This window comes from Bombus flavifrons, chromosome 11 (assembly GCF_040668555.2).
Source record: "Bombus flavifrons isolate JBK064 chromosome 11, iyBomFlav1_principal, whole genome shotgun sequence".
In the NCBI taxonomy this organism is placed as follows: domain Eukaryota; kingdom Metazoa; phylum Arthropoda; class Insecta; order Hymenoptera; family Apidae; genus Bombus; species Bombus flavifrons.
The window spans coordinates 11,621,575-11,634,655 of record NC_138452.1 but is presented as its reverse complement, the minus strand read 5'-3'; the positions used below and the strand labels follow the sequence as shown (position 1 = coordinate 11,634,655).

Here is a 13,081-nt window from a genome sequence, read left to right as displayed (position 1 = left end):
ATTTAATCGCCGCTGTTTGCTCGTCCACGGTTCAAAGATAATTAAAGAACCTAGAAAAACGTCATTTTACGATTGCACGCTAACTTCTCAACGAGCCCGTAACTCTGCTTTCATGGAGAACGATCGGATTCTACGTTGCAAAGCTCTTAGTAGCATATTCCAATCACGACAGATGGTCGTAGGAAATATCTTTCGCAACGAGATGGATGTTGTTCCGAGCAGCGGGGCAAAGCGTTATCGAGTGACCGCGATGAGTCGTAAGACGCGAACTCGCTAGCGACACGTACCTGTACACCTGCATCTCGCGATTCCATCGGATTCGCCAGTCGGATAGACGATACGTAGCCACCGATGGTCGTCAAAGTCAGCGGAGAAGCAAACTCGACGAAGCCAGAACGAAAGCCTTGTTCGCTGTTACGCGAGTAACCTGGAACTCAGCCTGTCCGGTAGATACGCAGTAGACTGTGCCCGAGTAGAGAAACAGGAGATTCGACTGTGGAACGGCAGACCACGGAGGAACCAATAGGCTGGTCTGACCTGCCTCAAAATCAAGTATGGCCAACGTGCGTGAAACGTGCGCGCGCGCTCGCGCGCGTATACTCGGCGACGGTTTCTTCGGAAGATCACGTTTTCGAGGGTTGCACGGCGACGTTCTACTCGGCTAAAATGCGAAACCGGTATACGAGCTTCTCCGACCCTACGTGTTTCATAGCCGAGCATAGGAAGAAGGAAGAGGGAGGCCAAGGTAAAGGAGGAGAGGTTTAGGGAAGAGGGGCAGAGAACCGGGGAGAAACAGAGGTCTGGACGATGGCGAAAGTTTCAGAGTTCCCATAGAGGAGCACGTGTGCGCGATGCATTCGATCGCATTGGCTGAAATAGGCGGGCGCCTAAACGCATTAAAAACAGTGATACACAGGCTTTACGTTTTACGAACGCATTATATGCGATATGAATATATATATCAAGACCCGAGCGTCGTGATCGTAGCGATAAAACCGCCGACTGGCGTCATACGTAATACAATCACGTTGCAATGCGATGGAAACGTTAAAAACACATTGGTTCTTAGGAAAAAGGCGTACGAACGCGATAGTACACGTACGAATTACTTTTAATTGGAAGAGCAATTCGTACACTCTATCGTTGAAACGTCCAGACACCTAACTTTGACCATTTATTTATATTTTTGAAATTACCGACTTTAAATTTCCTGTGATACTTTACGCGAGTCATTAGCGGCACAAATACAGCGTTTCTCAACAAGTATTCTTTAACCAGGAAACTGCTATAGCAAATAACTCGAATCGTACATATTTTGAAAACTGCCGGATGTTTGTACCTCGACGGATACCACAGTTGTCGTTAATAGTAAGTGAAAAGCGGTATCACGAGAACAGTTAATTGGCGTGTTTCATTATCGAACCGTCGAAACAAATAATTTGGACAATTTGTATTTTCAAAATTACCGACTCTATTATACCGTCGGTACTCGATATTTTACATATGTCATTAGAAATTCGTATACTGCCACCCTACGAAAACACATTGCGTTCTAAGCCGACCAATTGGGGTCCTACCCTAGAAAGACCCCGAGGGGTGGCTCGAAACGGAGGATTGTCAACGGTCGGGGTACACCCGAACAACAGCCTAAGTACGCCGATATCTCGACCGTAAACGTGTCAGAGGAGTCCAACTGACCTACCCTAAAATCCACTCCAACTAAAGTGCGTGCAAACACGCCATGAAGCTATCCGATGTCTGAAAACCGATTGGCGATCACGACCACCGCACACGACGTCATCGTTGGATACGACCGACGGTTCCGGACAGCTCGTACTCCATGCGATAATCAACCAACCAAAAGCAAATGCGGTTTAACTTCTATTTCCTCGATCGCGTTCGTAAAAATATTACTTTGTACGAATATTTCGTGAAAATACGATCTAAACAGAACCGATTGGTACCGAGTAGCAACCGAGTAACCGAGTAACCGAGTGGTACGAAGACGAGATAACTTGCACGACGAGAGCGCATACGCACGGAGGACGATAACGGATTATAATAAAGACTCGAGTAGAGGAGCAACGATTAGAACAATAGCGATGGTTACGGGGAACAACGAGGACGAGGGACGTCGAAACGACGTGAAAGGCTGTTACGACGATAGTGGAACGACGAAGGTGAACGCAACGAAGGGAATACGTAACACCGAAGACGCAGATTACAATACCGATAACTATGGAAATAACGATCGCGACGATAGCCGTAACAAAGACGATGACGAGAGAAGTCGGGTGTAGGACACGTTAGGGATGACGGTGGAAATACGAAGAATTCGAATGACTTCACCTCGTATCGATTTTCATCGGCTATATACCAGGTGAATCTCGGTTATACCGCTGTCTATAGATTACGCAATGTGTACTCGTAATAAGGATAAATGGACGTCGACGTCGTAATTTGAAAACCGAGTCGATAATAGAAACAGAGTAGAGAGATCGAGATCTATAATCGTTCTTATCTATGGGAAAACACGGTTCTGGCAACGTTGACCTGCCTCGAAATCGGCCGCAAGCACGGATTTCTACGTACAAACGCGTACCGCGAGGACGACAACGATAAAGGCGGATCGGCGACGAAGGCGAGCCACTGCGCTGTACTTACAGTAAATGTTCGAAAGTAGGTAACTGGCTGGCTCGGTTTTGCGGCAGAACGCCACTGCCACCGCTAACAGCGTCGCCGTATCAAGCCGGATTCGCAAGCAGATGCCGCGAGAACGACCTTCCGGCCCCCGCACGCATTCGTGGCCACACAAATCACGTCATTCACCGGTCCAATGACGCCGCCTGATTCGTCCAAGCCGACCACGCTGAGAATTTCCTGGCTCGACTGGGACCGAGGGCGACGTATTTTTCGGACCGTTTCCCGTCTGATTCCACTTCGGTTCTACCGTTTCCGTTTCTCAGATCGATATTTTTTAATTTACAGAACGAAATTACGTCCCTATAGGACCGTTCTACCGTACATCGTAACAAAACCAAAAGAACAGATACGAAAGTTCTCCCCGTGTTTCGCGAGTTTCCGTCATTCCGCGACTATATACAATGCCAACGGTACAGTACCTTCGAACGAATATTCTCCCATTTTTTTTGTCTCTATACGTACGGCACTGTATATAAAAAATTTTCCAAACAAAGACTATGTGTCACGACCCGAATCTCAAATGCCACGTTTACAAAACTGCGTCATATATCACGCGCTTAAACGTGACCGACGTTGCCCGTGTAAATATCTCGGACAAACTCGATAAAATTTCGGCCAGCCGTCGACCCATCGGGTCGCAACCATAGATATACCACCATCTTTTTCAAAGTTCGTCATGAAACGTGGCTAGCCTGGGACGGCTTCGCTGAAATCGATACAACGCGCGCACCAACGCGTTAAGGTACTGCGTCGTCGTCGTCGTCGTCGTCGTCGTCGACGACGACTAGCTACGAACCGAGTCCATGCTGACTGACGCGTTAATAATCTAAATAGCGTCGTTACATGGACTCGGTTGGCGAATTTTATGGAACAAATTAGTAGATATTAACTCGTAACGTGCATCTGTGAAACAAACAGATACGTGTAAAGTAGTTTCGTCGTTAAATACGTTTAATCGCGTAGATGGCGTGGTTACGCGGGTGCAAAGTTTCTGGCAATATTTAGAGATTGTTGTACAATACGAATTTACCAAGCAACGGGGTACGCGTAAAGTAGTAATTTTACACGATCGAGCAACTGGACGATCGAACGCTGTTGGAGATAATGAAAAAGATGTATTGTACGAAATTGGTTTGAGAGAAATGATCTTCGAACGAAGTAAAAATAAATACAACGATGGAAACACGATTTTACGTTCGAGTTTGATTTTCTTCTTATCCTGCGCGTTCGGACGATCTGAACAAATTTCAGGATGCTCCTATGAAAGTTTCTATCGCGTTACATTTCCAAGCCTAGCCAATTATTTAAAACTTTTTCTCGATAAAGAGAAAAGAACAAATACGAATTATTTTAAGGGTGAAATTGTCTCCGGTTTCCTTTGTAACTGTTCAAAAATTGTTCACCGAAGCTACGCGTTTATTACTATTTCGTAGAAATCGGCATTGTACATTACAGAAATTGAGTCGTTTCGTTCGACAACCACGGCATCGTCATCGAAGAAACGAAGGCCGAGTGGTTAACCTTCCACGGATCCACCGACAGGCTAGACGACTGGATGGAAAACTGATCTTGCGCCACATCGGGCAAAACATCGTCGCGAAGAACATCGACGTGGACGCGAGCTTGGGCAGGGCAAGGTAGCGTCGGACGAGGATCAGTTGGCAGAGGGCAGGGGTGTGTATCGAGGGGGATGAGGAGCGGCACATATCGACCAGACTGCGAACCAGCGCCGGTTGAGGACGGGGGTCAAGGTCGCCGAATGTACCACGCCTGCCTCCGTCACCCAACAACGACGCCGGGCGTCGGCGTCGGCGTCGGCGTCGGCGGCGCCACGTATGAACACTTTTTATTTTCCGTCCTTCTCTTTCCGTACGCGCGTCCTCGTCTACCCCGAAAGCCGCCACGGATCAAAGCAGGCCCACGCTTTTTACGCGATTACGGTTGTGCGGAGCGAACGAGAGAGAAAGACCCGGGGAACGTCCGTCGAATAATCGAGTATCCTCGTTAACGCGGCTCCGAGAATCGATTAAACCCTTAAAGGGTATCGTCGTTGTTACCGCGTTACGTAATCTCCACGCTATACAGCGAGTGCGTGTCGTTGTACGTAGTTACCTCTCAGGCTGTACACACGCGTTCCTCGAAATTATTAAGCGCGTCTGCGTCTTCTACGCCCGTAGGGTCAACTTGTTACGTTTTTCGATCAGATAATTTCGTTCCCGATCGGTTTGCTTCTTTTGGGTAATTTGACGCGCGATGAGACTTTTAATTCGGGAAAATTGCAAATAAAGTGGAACTGCGTTAGGCGGAACGTAAATGGCGAAGAATTTTCGCGAGTTGGCTGTACTGCGCGAAGAATCCACGCGGAAAGGAGCCGAAGGTGATGGAAAGCGAACGAGCGCGATGTCGTAAATCAGGGTAGAACAATGAAGGCAGCTAGCAGAGACGGCGAAGGAGAGCGAGAAGGGACCGTATAATGGAATTGTGACTTTAATCGCGACCGTACTATTGAGCTTTTTCCTAGCGCTAGGAACGTAGAGAACAAAATGTTCTCAAGGCTCGCGTCCGCTGAATGGGTTCGTAGCATAGCACACCCCTCTGTTCTATTGGCAATGACGCAACGCTCGTAGGAACGGCTTCAGCGTGTATCTGCATTAACCGAGAAGAATGGACGTCCTACCAACGGTTTAGTCTTTGACGAGCTGCACAACGTTGCTTGGCGCTTTATTCAGCCTCGTCGTAGGCACGGAATCGTGGTAGCGATCGTTTGAAAAAAAATCTTCCTAGACGGCAGCAAGACAGAGAGACAAAGTGGCATTGGCACGCTAAACGACGAAGAAGTGGAATGCGAAAACGACCGAACGAGAAAGATCGCTGGTTACGTCGTTTGTATCAAAATCGTAGAAATAGTATCGTTACGATCGGCGCTCGAGAAAGACTCTCCTTTTACTAATTAAATATATTGCTATAAATGATATATCTCGATTGTCGTCATACGTAGGGCAATTATTAATTTTCCATAACAAGTTGAGGCGTATTTTTCTCCGTCCGATACCAGAAACGAAGATAATCTCGAGGATAAAGAGATAATTATTCACCAATTAATTTAGACATGTTCGCTTTCCGAGAAAATTGACTGGACATCCTCGTGCAGCCTGTTGTTCGAACAAGCCCACGTAAGATAAAAAAGCGGTGAGTAATGGAGAAAATTTCGAGACGTCGAAACTTTCAGGAATATACGATGATGAGATCATAAATAAAAATTATAGTTGCACGAAGTTTAATCGTGTATCACACCTACTGTTTCATATTATACACTTTATAAATTCTTAATCACTACGTCGTATTTTAAATAACTTATGACTTTGAAACGCGAGACGAAGCTCCTTTAAAGACGGTTCACTCTGGCTACCAAAAGTTTCCTTTATTTTATCGTTAAACTGTCTTATAGTCTTACCTTGTAGCTTTTGGTTATTCAACTCTGCCACGATTCTCACATTTTTCTACTTTATCGTCCTTCTTGTATCGATGGACAAAAACTGAATTTTAACGTTTTACGGGAATGTTCGGTAGACGATTAAAACGAAAAATCGTTGCATTTAAAATTTAAATTTTAAGAAATATTTTGGGCAAATGCACGATTGATTTAAAGACGATCCAAAGACGTTATATCAAGCGACGAAACGATTTCATCGACGACAACCATGAAAAAGATGCGATCATTTATATTTATATTCCGTAATTTTTTGACCAGTTGATCGATCAAGGAAAAAGCGTTACGCAGAATCAATCTTATTCAGCGTGCACTCCCACAAACCGATAAATCATTAGGACACGTTGCGTGTCGATCGGTCGGTCTACAAATAAAATTCCCGAGACTTTAAAGTTAAAACTATTGGCAGCATTTCCACGATCGTCGTGCGGAACCTGCCTGCGAGCAATAACGTGACATCACACGAGCGACATATTATCACGTGCATATAACACGCGTATACAAACCGGCTTCTATATGCACGCGTGAATATACGATAAATGAAACGTTTCTTTCGTTCACCGTAATCTATTCGCGTTCTTCCATTCGATCGTTACAATTTTCTTCCCGGAATTTCGTCGAGCGATTCCACGCATCGTCCCGAATCTTTCTTTCCCAATTCCTCTCAAATTAATATTTTAGGGTTTGATCCATTGAAAATTATCCCTTGACGAATTAAATAACGATTAAAATTTTGCTTTTCTAGTTATGTTAGTGAATGTCTTTTTTTTTTTATGTGGTTATGAGATATAAAATACAGGGTGTATCAAAATTACGTTAAAATTTAAATAACAAAGACAGGCAAATCTTCTTAGATACAATCGAAGACAAATTGATTCTCACAGATTCGATTTTAACGCGCACCGTTACAGACCATCTTCTTCTCACATATTTCATTCTTATTCCTTTCGCAAGCTGTGTAAAATATAGAATAATAAGTATACGTTCAGTGTACTATCGTATATAGCGAGGTTAACAGTCGGCAATGCCATAGTTCACGATCCAAATTCGATAAATTCGATGCGATCCTGGAACCAGGATAAATTGAAGACGAAGAGCAAAGCAATTAAAATCTGCCAACAAAAGGATATTTATTATCATAGACCGTGTAGGATTTCTTTTTTACAGAAATTATGCAAATGGAACGCTGGAACGAGCACGCGCTATATTAAATTGAGTTAAATTATCGTTCCATTAGATTTGAATTTATCATCGCTGCGAGAACAATAGGAAACGCGAATGTTACGCTAACAAAACGAAATAACCTAGCAAAATCCTGATTATCGTTACAGTCGACTACAATGGCGAGGAAGGTGTGTACTCACCCTTTTCTTCTTACGACTCGAGATTACCGCGAATAGAATTTCGCAACACGGTCGTGGCAATACCTAATGAATGGCAAGTGAGAATAAATATTAATGCAGCAATTACATCGATATCATGAACATCCGGGGCACTTAAGTATTTTACATATATTCGCATTAATTTGAATAAATTGTTACACTTTGATTTTCTAATTTAAGAAAAATCGTGTATTCGGTAAACGCGCGATAAATCAAAGATATATAAATAAATAAACGGACGAATATGCATAGACTTATAGATTTCTATCGAGTATTTGATAAACTACTCTTGAAGCCTGTCCGTCGAACAAGCTAACGAATGTTTTTATCAACAAAATTTTCCAAATTACCAGCTTATCGGTGACAAATTTTCTTACACGACGATGATCGTAAAACCGAGCGAGGTCGTAAAATTAACAAGAAACGGAAAGCTACAAATTACCAACGAATCGATATCGACGAAACGGCTAGTTAGAAAATTTGAAAAAAATTGAAAAAGTAATTTACGATCTCGCTGCGTGATAAGCCAAACCACGCCGATCCTTGTCCCCGTATTATTCTTTGTTTCGCGAGGCTACGAGAAACAAAGTATACTTGAAATACACGTTTGGAGCCGGCAACGAAAGGGAATTTCCTTTCTGGAAACGCTATGCGTGACGTCTGTCGCGTTTATAATTCAGCGGCATATTAATACGAGAGGAATCGCGAAGAAGGGAAAGGATCGCGTCGTTCGTCGTTGGTCGCGGGCAGTTGGTGAAATTTTTCTCTCGTCCACGTTCGTGGTATGCTGGTGGCGGTTATCATCGGCTCGTGGCACGGTTGAAAACCAGCAGCCGATGTGAATAAAGCTGCCGACTCTACTTTCGGAACGAAAGAGGATGCCACTAATTAAATTCTTGGACACTGGCGCCCGGAGGAACGCACGCGTAGAACCGCGCCGCGTCTCAGGAAGCTCGTTAACTTTGCCGAGGTTTCGTCGATGCTGCGGCGCGCCGCACCGTGGGGAGGACACACCGACGAAGTTTTAACGTAGCGTAGAGGAAAGAAACCGCGAAGGAAGAGAGGAAGATACGACCGGTTGCGAGGAAACGCATCGACTTATCGACGCAAAATTTATGACGCGTTTAAGAGCAGCGTCGCTGATACGCCGGCTCTAAACAACGACGCGGAGGATCGTTCGTTCGATCGCGCGATTAACTTCTCGAGATTCCGCGTTTGAAGAAACGACCGCATTTGCGCGCAAATAGACGATAATCGTTGTGGAATAAATAGCTGCTGGAACAAACGAACGCGTCAATCGTGTGGTTAGTCGTTCATCGGGAACGGTGAAAAACGAGGTTTCACGTCCACGCCGCGTCGTTGCTTTATTATTTAAATCGTGGTCCGATCGCGCGAATTGCTTCTTAATACACGGGAAAGGAGCGACAGGTCGGTGAAAACACAGACTGCGCGCTCCATGTAAATGTACCTTTATGGAAGAGGATTTTACTAACACGGATGGTAGACGTTGCGTAACTGGCAGTATATGACGAAATAGAAATGTTCCCCTATGCGTTAATAATTAGAGCCCACAATCACGTCCAAGTTTCTATGTTTCCTTCTTAGTACTCATTGTTAGAACGTTCGTAATAATTACATCGGTTTCGCCGGTTAACCGGTCGCTTCTCGTCCGAGTTCCAAGCAGAAGATCGGTTTTTCAACTCGCGTATTTCATCGCGAAAATAATTAACACAAAGACCATGGCGGACTTTGCTATTTTACACAAAAAATCAACAGCGCAAAACGTCTGAGTTTTATTCGATATTACGTAACCACGCGGCGTATCGTCTGGTTAAACGCAAATTACGCGCTAATTGCAAATTAATATCGCGTTTTGTTGCAAAACAAATACATTATCAGGCTTTAATCGTAATTCGAAATTGGGCAATCTCGTTAAAATAATTGGCAGTAAACGAGCGAATGCTTCGGAGACGAATAGGTGACCGAGCTCCGAGTAAATGTTTTCCAAAGTAATTTCAAATTATTAATAAACAAAATTATATATATATATACATATACATAGTTGGGTTTTATACGTTCAATCTCTTATCGCAAATGCGAAACCGAAAGCTTTTTTTCGAAAAATAGTTTCTAGTATGATTTCGTGAAAATAACAGAGCGATACGATAAATTAATGAAATAAAAACCGAGCGTTTATCCTGCAATAGCCAACTTCGTTCTACCATGTAATTTATAAAATATCGTTTAAAAATATTTCGCGAGTGTGTTTCTCTTTAATACGAATAACGCGAATTCGGGCGGGTATTTACAAATATTCTCAAGTCCCAGATCGTTATTGAAATCTCTAATTCGTCATAGAGTAATTGCATTGGCTAATAAAAGAACTAACGACTTAGCACGTAATGACGAATAAGAGTTAAGCCGAACGATATCGTCTGGAAGAACCATCGGTCTTAAAGGCTAATTCTTAACAAGGAAATCCAACGGCATAATCTAATCTGCGCAGTAAAAAAAAAAAGAAAGAAAAAAGAAAAGAATAGCCCGTCTAAAGTACAAGTTAACGAGACAATTATAATTCGAAAGCAGACAACGCCCTCAGACTAAAAATATCCAGCCTTGGCGTCCAACTTCAAAAAGAATTCCTCTATTATAAAACCAAACTCGACGCTTTAATTACAACCAATCATATCGAATTAACGTCGAACAACTTTAATATAAATACCGATAACTATCCGCTTATTCTGTTATTCGAACTGTATTTTCCTCGATATTTTCACAGAAAATGTACATCGTATATTTATTAACATATAGAGGTAATATGTACATAGAGACACACAAAAAATCCCGAGTAAAATATTCTTCGTAACGTTCGCTATTCGGTACGTGTCTCTATTTGAATTCTCTATTTCCTCGCCGGAGGAAAAAAAAAGTTGAAAAAAGTACAAAGCATAAACATAATTTAAACGCTACCTAATAATCGCTACGAAGAAACACGCGAGCGTGTTTGTATCCGAAAATTCCCTTATCCGAACGATCGTGTCTCCCCGTTAATTCGGATAGCAGTGGGTCCACCGTATCTTAAAAATAAATACTTGGACGACGTTATAATTCACGCTGCAAGGACAAAGAAACAAAAAGGAAGAGAAGCGTACGTGTTTCATCCCGAAATGCAGTTGTCGATAAAAAAAAAAAAGTCTGCCAACACGTTTTAGAAAAAACGATCGGTTGCGTGTTAACTTAGTTTCTAGAAAACGCGATCCGCAAATGGAACCGCAACGTGGTTTCTATCGAACATCCGGTCCGGGCTTGGGACAAAGCGAAGGTTCACGAGCAAAGTCGTCCGTAGAACGTCGTATACACGACGATTCGCCGGCTCGGCAACGCTGCTACCTAATTCGTCGTACGTTCGACGTATCTACCGGCAAAGCGATTCGCCGAAACGACTATCGCCGCGAACCTTGACCCACAATGTCCGCGTGGATGCGTCTGTTTTCTCCTCGCCCTCTCTCTTTCTTTCTCTTTTTTCTGCCTCTCTCACTTAGCCAGAAATTCGATAAAAGTTCTCCGACTTTGGGTTATCGGATGGTACGAGCAAATTTCAAGAATTACGAGAAACAGAGAGAAGAGTTTTAAGAAATTTTGAAAAATCCAACGTCACAGCCCGCGTACAGACAGTTTCAGAACCGCATGGATCCTAACTGTACCAACTATCGACGAGGATGTCGCGACTCTTGTAGCCTGTGTGTAGCCGCAAAAAAGGATTAAAAACGCGACGTTCGGTCGATAATAGTCGATCGTTACGTAATTGAGAAGAAAGAAAGAAAGAAGAAGATAGACGAAATGCTACTTTAACCGCCGCGTCGCGAATGTTCGATCATCGAAAACATCGACTAGTATACTATAGTAGAGCGATAGAATTACTATCTAAATATCTCGCACACTGTCCACACTTTTCAAAGATTCGGATGAATACAGCGAAATTCTATTATCCTTTTATCGCGTATGGCGATCTATACACAGTAGCAGTGGTTTGGAAGAAATGCAGACGGTATTTTTGAATTTTAAATCGCGAGCAGATTAGCCAACAAATACAGGGGTCTTCTCGGAAGACAAGATCGCTCTTGTCCTCTGGCTTTCGTGAATTCTATTCTCAAAATGCGAGTCACTTGTCTTTCTTCGGTGATTTCGACCTGGCGCTCGTATAAATGGAAAGTAACGACGTAACGTTAGAAATCTTAGTAAAAAGCCAACTGATTTACCACTCGACGATTCTGCCCGGTATCTGCCATTTACCTTTTTCATCCGATAGTTTTCATCTAGCCTACATATGCTTGGATCTTCTTGTAATGTTTCTCAAACCAACGTCGTTTTGTCCTTATTTGAAATTTAATCTATTTGGCCCTCTTCTACTCCAAATGTTATCGGATAGTTATCGTAAAAGTCCCTTTGCAAGGTTGACAAACATAGGAATTAATAATCGTAGAATAAAAATAGCGAGATCTGTTTGTGAATTTTTCAAAGTCAAACGAACCAGCAATGAAATAACCTTTCCGAATCAAACAGATATAATCGTGTATATCTACAAACACGTATCGACGTAATTTTTCTAGCAATTTGACAACAAGAGTTTGAAAACAAGATTCCTTCAACGATGAAAATAAAAGGAACAATTTTTACAATAGTCGATGTCGTGGAAGTCGTTTTCCACCGATATCGTCGAAAAGCGATTCTTCTGCGAGATTAGCGAATTCTTGTAACAACGCAATGGTCAAATTATTTGAACGACGAAAATAAAAGAAGTAATCGCTGAAATAGTCAATTTTTTGTCTTGCAAAGAAACGTGCAAGAAATCGGGTTTGTAAACGACCAATTCGATTCGGTCGTGTGTATCGGACCTTTCTCTTTCTTCTCTCTTTTTTTATATTTTTTTTTTTTTTTTTATTTCGAAAATGGGATCGATCGAGGGTGGTCCGATGTGCGGTTGGATCGATGCCACGAAACTTATAAAAATATCGTCCTCGCGTCACGAGTTCGCGCCACGATAGCACGTCCATCAAAAACCACTGTGTATCCTGTCCTCCCACTGGATTGAATCGTGAAAAAATCGAGCTCGAGGAGAACGCGCGCTGACAGACGGTTCTCTATATATCATTTTTTATATGCAATCAACTAGAACCAACGACGAATCGAATCGATCGACGTTTAAAAATTAAACTCGCGATCCAGCTAAACGTTGAAAATGTTTGAAAGCAAGCGGGTGGCTGCTGCGTATGGAATTCGTATGGTATTAATTAGATCGTGTCGCATGGTTTTATAATTTCGTTTACGTTAAACGAATTAACGTTGCATCGCCTGGATCAACTACAAACTATCGTCAGTGATATGTTTTAAGTCCCATTTAACGAGTAAGTTTAGCGAAGATTTAAAGTTCTACTTTATGTACAGGTGTAACTGCTGTACTACGTTATGTAAATACTATTAACGATTAAGCCTGATTGATATTAGA

General features: G+C 42.8%; 1 protein-coding gene across 10 annotated transcripts in view; it reads right to left on the bottom strand.

Moving 5' to 3' along the window:
• Positions 1–13,081, bottom strand: part of LOC138184770 (basic helix-loop-helix family member taiman) — a 128,152-nt gene that overhangs the window by 82,029 nt on the left and 33,042 nt on the right. The window contains exon 1 of one of the 10 annotated variants that reach the window (XM_069123053.1): positions 2,665–3,111. The exons of the other annotated variants lie outside the window; for them this stretch is intronic. The gene's annotated coding sequence lies outside the window, so the exon portion shown is untranslated. Of the gene's footprint in view, positions 1–2,664; positions 3,112–13,081 lie in introns of those variants that run through there. 10 annotated transcript variants of the gene reach the window in all.